This window comes from Perognathus longimembris, chromosome 12 (assembly GCF_023159225.1).
Source record: "Perognathus longimembris pacificus isolate PPM17 chromosome 12, ASM2315922v1, whole genome shotgun sequence".
Taxonomy (NCBI): domain Eukaryota; kingdom Metazoa; phylum Chordata; class Mammalia; order Rodentia; family Heteromyidae; genus Perognathus; species Perognathus longimembris.
In genome coordinates, this window is record NC_063172.1 from 21,174,844 (window position 1) to 21,184,771 (window position 9,928).

Consider the following 9,928-nt stretch of genomic DNA (forward strand, 5'->3'; position numbering starts at 1 on the left):
GAAAAGTTCCATTTGGAACATAAACCCAATTGTGGCCCATTACAAGGAGGAATAACTGGACTGGGGGCAGGAAGGAAATATTTAGGGATAGTGGACTGGTTGGGAATAACCAGTAAGAGGCGTATATGTATGTATGTATATATATATCAAGTAACAAAGGCAAGAATGCAAGTTTCTGTCCAGATGAAAAATGTACAGATATAGACACTAGGTGGATAAACAACTATTCTTCTTGATCTCCCGGCTCTGATTAATTTTGAAAGGGCAAGTTTAAATTGACTCCATTTACTTCATCTCCTCTTACTTCATCTCCTCTCCATGGGTCCTCATTATCAGGATTGAACTTGTCCTGAAGGTCTAGGTGCTCATTGCTTGGATAGTTTGTCCCAGATGGCATTCACAGGGTTTGAACTCAAGGCCTGGGCACTGTCCCTGAGCACTTCTGCTCGAGGCTAGTACTCTACCACTTGAGCCATTATGCGGCTTTCAGAATTTGGCCGGTTACTATGATATGAGTCTTAGCCATAAAAGCTCTTTTTATTTCCAATTAAAGCAGCAGAAGAACAATAGGAGTAGAGATTACCTGTAATTTGTTGAGAATTGACCAACGCATACTTGCCAGAGTTCTGCTGTAACACTTAGAGAATAGCAGATTGAAGGAGATCCATGTGCCATCAAATCAAAATATATCATTTAACCTTACTGGCAGGTGGAAGAGAACACAAATGAATAACAATCAAGAGGGCAAAGGATCAGGACAATTTAAAAGTCTCAGCTTCAATGGATCCAAAGTGGCTGTGTCTTCCATCCTGTATCAGCAGGCTTAGTCATGTGTGATGGAGGCAGGCAGGAGAGATGTGTTGGATCTGGGCAAGGCTGTAGTGGCATCTCTCAGAGTCCCTTAGATACTTTGTCACACCTTCTGCTGGGTTGCCTGCAAATTTCTACACAGACTGGTTAAAGACATTTGAAATCTCCCAGTATTCCCTGGTTACTTACTTTGCATTCTCTGGCTTTTGTAGGCTGGTTTAAGCAGGGTGACTACTTTAAAAAAGATTTTAGAAGGCTTGAACCTTTAACCATCTTCCTAGTCACAAAATCCATGCAGACCAAAGGCCAACCAAGTCTGTTCTCTGCAGCAGCCACGACAGTTTCTGAGACATGGAAGGGGAAGATACCAATGCTACCCCAATGCAACCCTGTGGCCACCACACACGACTCTGGTGCTTTTAACCTTGGAGTAAGTCTCAGTTGCAACTCTGTCATGATAGGCCTGCTATAAACCCAACTCTAGTCTTGGGGGTTGGGGGGGGGGGCGTGGAAAGCCAGGGAAGGAGCACTCTGGGCCTGTCAAAATGTTCACAGGAACACAACCAGTGAGTCCTAGATTCTCTGAGCAGTTTTCCATGCAAGAGAGAGGGAATAAGGAATCACTAGTAGGGAAACTAGGCAGTTGGGGAGCAGACTGTGGACTTAGCCACGGACCACCACAGTCCACACAGCTAGCGCACATGTCAACCTGCATCCTATAAAGCAAAATATCAATCCTAGGTCAGGAAAATTCAGGTTAGCAGCCACATTTGCACACTCATTCCAAAATGACTCTGGTCCCTTGATCTTAAAGAGTATATGAGAGCACAGGAGAGAAAAATAGAGAAGCCAAATCTTAGTTTGTACGAAAGAATTGTCAGTCTTAGACATACTTGCTTGTGCACCCAAACATGATCAGTTTGGATTTAAACCTGAGTTTTTTTCTTTTGGCTTGGAGTCTGGTGATAAGAGTCAGGATTGCCTCCAGGCTGTTCACTGTGACTCCACCCACAGGCTGCAAATATCAGTTTAACACAAGAATTAAAAGTAAGTTAAAATAATAGTCAAAAGCAAGTAATTTTGAAACCATGTTGCCAGTTTTTACATGTTTTACCAACAGACAGACAGACAGAGAGTTGTGCACAAGCTTTGGGGCGCGCTTAAAATTTTTTTTTTTAATTGACCATGTAAGTTTTCTGGAATTCCAGTGGCAAAATGATATTATTTTGCCCATTTTTTAGAACCATGTGGTCAGTTAGAAACCAAAAACTTTTCCAGCAAACCAAAATTTTCAGATTATCCGGCAAGGAAATGGAGAAGCCACATTTTGAGAAAGGAGTTAAGCTCCAATGGGGAGCTGAAGTGGATGTTATGTCCAGGAGATGGGAGACAGGACAGGAACAGAACACAGACACAAGGCAAGGCATAATGTCAGCGGAGGTGGTCTAAGCCTTAGCAGGCTCACAACAAGACACCTTCACCTCTAAGCATTTGAATTGCTAGGTGGTAGTTACAGAGTTCTGGGTGGGGGGGCAGGGTTACCAGGAACTTGAGTCTCCACATGCTGGCCCTGCCTGCCTTGAGGAATTTGGCACACCCATTACCTGGGGCATGGGTGGGCTTCCACCTCCAAAAGTTTTTTTTGAACCTTGATGGAACCAAGATGGCACTTGCTAAAATCAATTTTATTATCCACCACATGGTGATTGCTAGTGAAAAAGTAGGATTTAGTCAACAACAAGCAGAATTTAACTGAATCTCCAAGCTTAACAATCATCAATAACAAGAAGAGAAAACCTTTCTTTGTGTCTGTTAGGTTTTTAAAGTAGGTAGCTGGTAAAGGAGAACACCACGCAGTACTCAGGCAGGAGAGAACGTTTACTACCGAACTGCTGGCCTGTGGCCAAGATGATCCATGGCCGGAGAGAAGAGAGAGAGCGAGAGACCCCCACCCAGCCCTGCTTTATTTAGGGCAGGGGCAAGGGGTGTGGCCAGTTGGATTAGGAGGTGACCTCAGGGAAAGGGGAGGTAACTGCCTCCAGGTCTGCTGGTTACCCAGGTAACTGGGTGGAGACTTAATGAGGTGGGGGCATCTGCATGTAGCCCTCAGGGAGAGGACCTAACAGTGTCCTTTAAGGCAGTTGTTAAACAACCATTGGTACCTTTGGAAGCTAGTACCAGCCCATCCTATATCACAGGCAGGCAGGCAGAGTTTAGAGAGGCAGAGAGAGAGAGAGAGAGAGAGAGAGAGAGAGAGAGAGAGAGAGAGAGAGAGAGAGAGAGAGAATTCCTTCTGCCCGAGCACTCATAGAAGTTATGTAAGTCCTGTAAAATATCAGAGGTCTCATGAAGGGGGTCACATGGAGTTCCAAATTTGTAAGATTGGGCTCAAACTTAAGCAGCTTTTTTTTTTTTTTTTTTTTGCCACTGTTCAGAGTCCTGAGGAATGTTAGATTGTGCCCCTCCCATGGTAAGTGATTAGCGGAGCTGAGGAATACCAAGCGTCCTCGGCATTACTCTGGTCAGCTGAAATGTAGGAGACAATCATCAAGGAGGTCATCACCCCAGTTGCTGTGTCCCTGACTGAGCGTGGATGCTACGGGTCATCTGGAGTGGGGCTTGGAACTTGGCGCCAAGATTTTTTCTGTTCTCTTTGTGTGGCTCTGAAGCCATAGCCCTGTGGCCCTAAGGTAAATTGGAAAATCAGATCCAAGCCCCTGGTTAAATGATCACTCATCCTGGTTGGAGGTTCAAATCTGTCATTGTCGTGGTGGATGGAAGTAGAGCACTTGGTCAGGAGACGTTACCTTGGTTGTCCTCTGGGTGGGCTTAGGACAACAGAATAGGTCCTGGGGGCAACTTGGACCCCCCAGAAATGGGGGAGCAAATCCACCAGGGAACCTATCCCGGGTTCGGCACCCATGAAAGGATATGCCCCGGCCATCCCAGGGGACCATGCGGAGATCATCACAGACAGGAGAAGAAGGTTCATAAGGAGGTTTATTAGTGGGGCCATAGTTTCCATGGGAGAGGGAGCTACATGGCATCTGCACCTTATCCAGGTGGCAGCTTCTCTCTCTGGGGGTAAAGAAAGTAGGTAGGTAGTGAGTAGGAGTGGCTCATTAGGTGTGGGTGGATCTGGGGGCTAGTGGGAGGAGCTGAGTACTTGAGGCTAGGGAAATGCTAACATATAAACACACACACACACACACACACACACACACATATATATATGAAATGATATATACATATATATATGAAATGATATGCCTGTGTATCTGTTTACAGTATTTTCTCTGCTTCATTTAAGTGTTCCAAATAGGAACAGAGACTAAATCTGTTAGTATCTCTACTATAAAATATCAGGATCAGAGATGGCAGTCAATGAATATTTTAAAATCTATTAATAATGGGAAAACAGAGATTGCAAAATAAGCTTTATCTGAGTTTTCGAAGCATACTATATACTTTATTAACATTTGGATACTGGAGAATTTATTCTTATGTCAATAGCTCCAATTTTAGCTCATGAATATATGACGTAAGAATTTGGGAAACATATATATATTACACAAAGTTACTTCTCATTATAATCAATGCCATTTAAAGTAGGTGTAGAAGTTTCTGAAAGAGGAGAGGTGCACCTATAATACCTTTAGTTGTTGTTTGTCAATTCACTTCACCAATACAAGCTCATAGGACCAAAAAATAGTTTGAAAGAGTAAGAATGTTTAAAAAGAAAATGTTTTCTTCCAGAATTCCCTGCTGTATAAATAATGGGTTTCTGAGTTGTGATTCTAGAAGCCAATGTTATAAATGAGCTAGGTGTTCATTCCTTAGTCTAAATATTACTTTTATGAGGATTGTTATTTTGCTTGCTCAAAGCATAAAAAAAGCATAACAAATGAAATGAAGGACTTTTGAAAGACTATTCATGATTCAGTTTATCCCAAGATATGCATTTATCATTCCATTTTTAATTTTAGACTTTAAAGTCTTGACCTGGTGTCCTCGAATCTGTATCTATATATCTATAGCCTTTCTATTCCCCACTCTCTAAATCTATATTTGTTTGTATCTAAGTTTATATCTCTATGTCCATTTCCAAATCTAAATGTCTCACTATGCATCTAGATCTCCATCATCTCTCTTTCTCCAGACGTGTTTTACAGAAAGTAAAATTTCTTGGATGTTAATTCAGCCTTCTTGTAATCATTCTTCATTATAAAATAGTTTTCCCATTGTTTTCAAGCAGTCTGGCTGTTTAGACATAGTCACAAGGAGACCGGGGTTTGTTAAGTTGTTGAATCATGAAGAAGTATCTTGCTGTGCTTTAATTTCAACTAATAATACTTCTTTTAATTTACTACACAAATAAGATATGAATAATTTTGTATTTGTCTACCCCCCACTATTTTTCCAAATATGAGATTTTAAGCTTGAAGACAGAAGCCGACATGTTTTCTTCAGCTAAGTTATATTCTCCATATGGGGAATAATTACCATTTCCTCCTGTATCTTCAGAATACTTAATATGCAAGAGAGCCCCAAATCCTTTAGCTCTGCTCTTTCTTTTCAGGGACAATAGAGTGAACAGGTGATTTCAGAATGACCAAAATAAAGATTTATTACCACTCTTACACCTGAGTACAATTCAAAATGGTTTTTATTTAGTGAAATGAAATCACATTTATCTATATGTTTCTATATTTGGGGTTATTCTTCAGAGATAAACTGCATCTTAATTCAAGTAAAATTTGATGGATTATAAATATCAGAATCATAGTAGCCCAACAGGTAAGAAAACTACAGAAGGACACAATAAATAATGCTCTATACATTTTTTATATTTTTGTAAAGTAGCATAATGGTTGCTAATGCTAAACATAAAATTTAGTTGAAGAAAAAGAATGTTTCATTATTTAGTAGAATTTTATATCTACTATAGTTTAGTCTTTTGCTAGGTTTATTTCAATTTGAATTTGAGCAATGTAAAATCTCTAGATTTGACATAGGAAGGTTATTGTTTGGTTTCAATTCAATTTAAAGGAAAAAATCTACAATATATTGAAAGATTTAAACTGAACAAACTTTCCTATCATTGAAGTTTTATCTGTTTTTAGAAGACTAGAATAACTGACACATTTTGTTAAATCAAATAAGTAGGTTGTCATTCAATTTCCAATTAAAAAGATAATCCCCAGAGTTCCTCAAATGTCTCATTTAATAATATCTTCAATGGCTTTATTTGTTCCTTATTGTATTATATAAATCATATCCTTGCTTTCTATTGTGGAAACAAAATTTCTGGGACCAATAAAAGAACTATAAGTAAGAATCAATGCTCTTTAATTCTACATCAGAAGCCAAGCAATCCACAGAAACACTGTAATTTATATCTTGTTTGTGATTTACTTTACCGTGAGTAAAATCTATACAAAAATACATGAAATATTTATTGAGTAATGTCCCAATAGCCCTTTGCTATCATCCTGTGGTTAATATATTTGATATTTTATTGCAAGAGATTTTCATATATCAACAGTTCATCTTTTAAGATTTTCTTCCAGATTTTTGCCTACAGTACTTATGTTCCTCTTAAAGGGTAGGAATGCAGCAAATAAGGCTCTGGTTTGCAGAAGCCCAGAAAGGAAGGGAAGGTTTATCATGCCACCAATAGGGCAGTGCTATAGGAAGCTCCCCCGCCACCAGGATCCAGAGTGACATTATTTTTAAATTTAACTCATCTCTACACACAACTACTCTTATTGCCACCGAAAAGGAACAGTTACTTTTGAAAAATAGAAACAAATTGTAAAATCCCCAATAGTATTCCTATGAGTATTTTCTAAACTTATGTCACACTGGTTTTGGACTTATATTTTCAAATACTTTATATTATGAAATGCTTAGGATATATCCTAACCTGATAATAATTATGTTTAAATAAACTCATTATTTAATTCAGATAATTCATATATAACTGAGTGAATTCTTCCAAACTAAGAGATTTTCTTAGAATATTTTAAATGCAGTATTAAATTCATTAATTTTATTTGATTCAAACTATTTTTCCAACTTACATTTTAAACATTTTAGTTTGTAAGTACTAGTATAGTTGATTACTTTGGACAAGAATAAACTTATTCACAACAAATATATATATATATATATGTATATATATATATATATTTTTTTTTGTGGTCGGTCATGGAGATTGAAGTCAGAGGCTGGGCGCTGTCCCTGAGCTCTTCAGCTCAAGGCTATGGCTCTAACATTTGAGCCACAGCATCATTTACAGCTGTCTGTTGATTAACTGGAGATAAGAATATCATGGACTTTCCTGTCAAAGCTGACTTTGACCCGCGATCCTCAGATTTCAGCCTCCTGAGTAGCTAGGATTACAGGCATGAACCACCAGCACCCGGCAATATATTCTTATGTATTTGTTTTATTAATATGGACTGTGAATTAAGTAAAAGGAATTTACTGGATGCAGAACTGTCTCTGGTTTTTTTTTTGTTGTTGTTCTGTTTATAGCAATAATATAATGTTTACAAATGAAAATTAGATAATCTATTTGTGGTTCATGAGTGTAATTGGCAACCCTCTTAAGAAAAAAAGTCATAGGTTTCTAGGGAATTATTTCTTCTTTATTTGGAAAATTATAGTTATTTTCAACACTATTTTTATGTATTTTTAAATTTTCTATGACTTTTACTTATGAAAATGCCATTATGGCTGCCTTTTAAAGCATATAGCCACAGTCCCTGTAATGTTAACAATGTCTTAAATGGATAATTGATGCAAATTGAATATTTCAACAACTATTTACAAAAAAAAATCAAGAATATTTTGCCATAGATTTTTTCTTGCCATTTAATGAACATACCCAAAATTTATTGGAATATGACTCCTAAAATGGCTGAGAAATATATTCAATTACTTTTCTTTTTAATCATTGAGTTGTAAGTTAACATTTTTTGGAAATCTTTTTCCTAAAACCTATAAGAAATAAGATACAATTCTGTCACAATAATCTCTTTGTATTTTCTCTTACAGATGTTCATCACTTTGCACATGTATGACAAAACAGCAAAGGAAATTACAATCTGATATTCCAAATTATATTGCTTACACTTTTTTCCCTTAATATTTTGTTTACTCTGGTGTTCATGTAGAGTGCATTGTGTGTGTGTTTATGCATATGTGTGTGTGTGTGTGTGTGTGTGTGTGTGCGTGTAGCTGTATTTGCACATGCTAGTTGGAACATGATAAACTATGAACTTGGGACTAATTAATTTGGGTAAGTTGCATTTATTCTTTGTCCTTATTTAAAGCATTAACAATACTTTGTCACAGAAGAAATCATGCTATGAAGATATTACAACCAAAATTAAAACAATATATACTAGAAAAAAATCATATGAAAGCATCAGGAGGAAAGTACCATGGATAGCATACCTTAGTTTCCAGATGACCTTAAATGACAGAAAAGTTAAATGAATGAAGAAAAATAGCAATAATAAGAAGCCGGCTAAAAACTTCACATTTAAATTTCTCTGGATGTGTGATCTTCCCTGTGGTTTTCTACTTGGAAGCTACAATTAGTTTATTATTACTTAACAGCTGGATGTCTTTCCAAGTTCAATTTTGTGAAGGTTTGAACACTTTTTGATTATCTTCTAGGACCATGGGACTATATTATAAAACTCAGATTTTAATATTTTTATATTGATTCAGTTTTGCAAATTAAACTGCATGCAAACTAAACGAAGTAAGTTAATTAGTTAAGCAATTTTAAAGGAGTACTATAGAAAAAGGAGTTAGGAATAGACATTTTTGTTATAAATTGCAGGTATGCAATTACAGGTATCTTTTACTTATGTTTGTCTTTAAAAGTAATCTTTATATCAACTAATCTTTAAAAGGCATACTCTCCACATTATAATAATATTAATTGGAGCTACTACTCTTTCACAATTATTTTTATTTTACATTGTAGAGATGATTCACTCTCAATTAAAAGTATTCTTTGATTTTATTGATATCATAAATGGAATTCATTTATTAGATTTTAAAATGTTAATTTTCTATTTTGAATCTTTATTGAATATGATTATAACTTCTTAGAATTTTATTGTGGGGGGGTGTGATTTACAAATTCCATAAATTTCTAAGTGGACTATGCATATCATAGTTAACTGAAGTAGAAAATAATTCACAATTGATGTATTTTATATAGAAAAAGACCCCAAAGAAATCTTGTTCAAAGAGAACAAAATAAAAAATACCATACTGCTATATGAAGCTCTCCACATACACCAAATAATTCATCAAGATTCTTTTCTTTCCTTTCATTTTTTTCCTATACTGTGTGCTGAAAGTGCCAACCAGATGAATCCACGTGCATTTATTTCAATTTTGTTTGTAAATTTTGCAAAGTTTTTTAGAATTTTGCAAGTTTTAATCTTTCTTATTTCTAAATTTGTAGTTCAGAAGTCAGTGGTTTTCTCAGAATAACAACTTTGGAACACAAAAAAGGAAGGTTTCAAGCACTTCTTTTTTCAAAAGAATTATATATAAAACTAGTTGCCATCATAAAAAGTTCCGAGAAAAAAAGATAGCAGAAGTATACTGAGCTCACTATTATCACCACATAAAAATTTTATTTTTTACCAACTTCATGAGGATTTAGGAATATTTAGAAAGTTTAAATGTTTATTTGTTTACTTTTATGCCACACCTGGGCCCTGAACTCACAATGTAGGAGCTGTCACTGAGCTTTCTTGATAAAGAATCGCTTTTTGCTCAAGGCTAATGCTCTACCCCTTGAGTCACAGCTCAACCTCCAACTTTTGGGTACTTAATTGGATCTCATAGACTTTTCCTGCCCAGATTGTCTTCAAACCACAATTAGATCCAGTTCCCTGAGTAGCTACGGTTATAGACTTGAACCACTGGAACTCATTCATTTTTTCTCTCTCTCTCTCTTGTTCCTTTCAGCTAGAAAATTTCTGTAAACTCTGATATTATGACTAATATAACATTACAGATTAACATCCAACAAAATATTTGTACCTTTGATAAAAATTAATATATAATATCAAAAATTTTA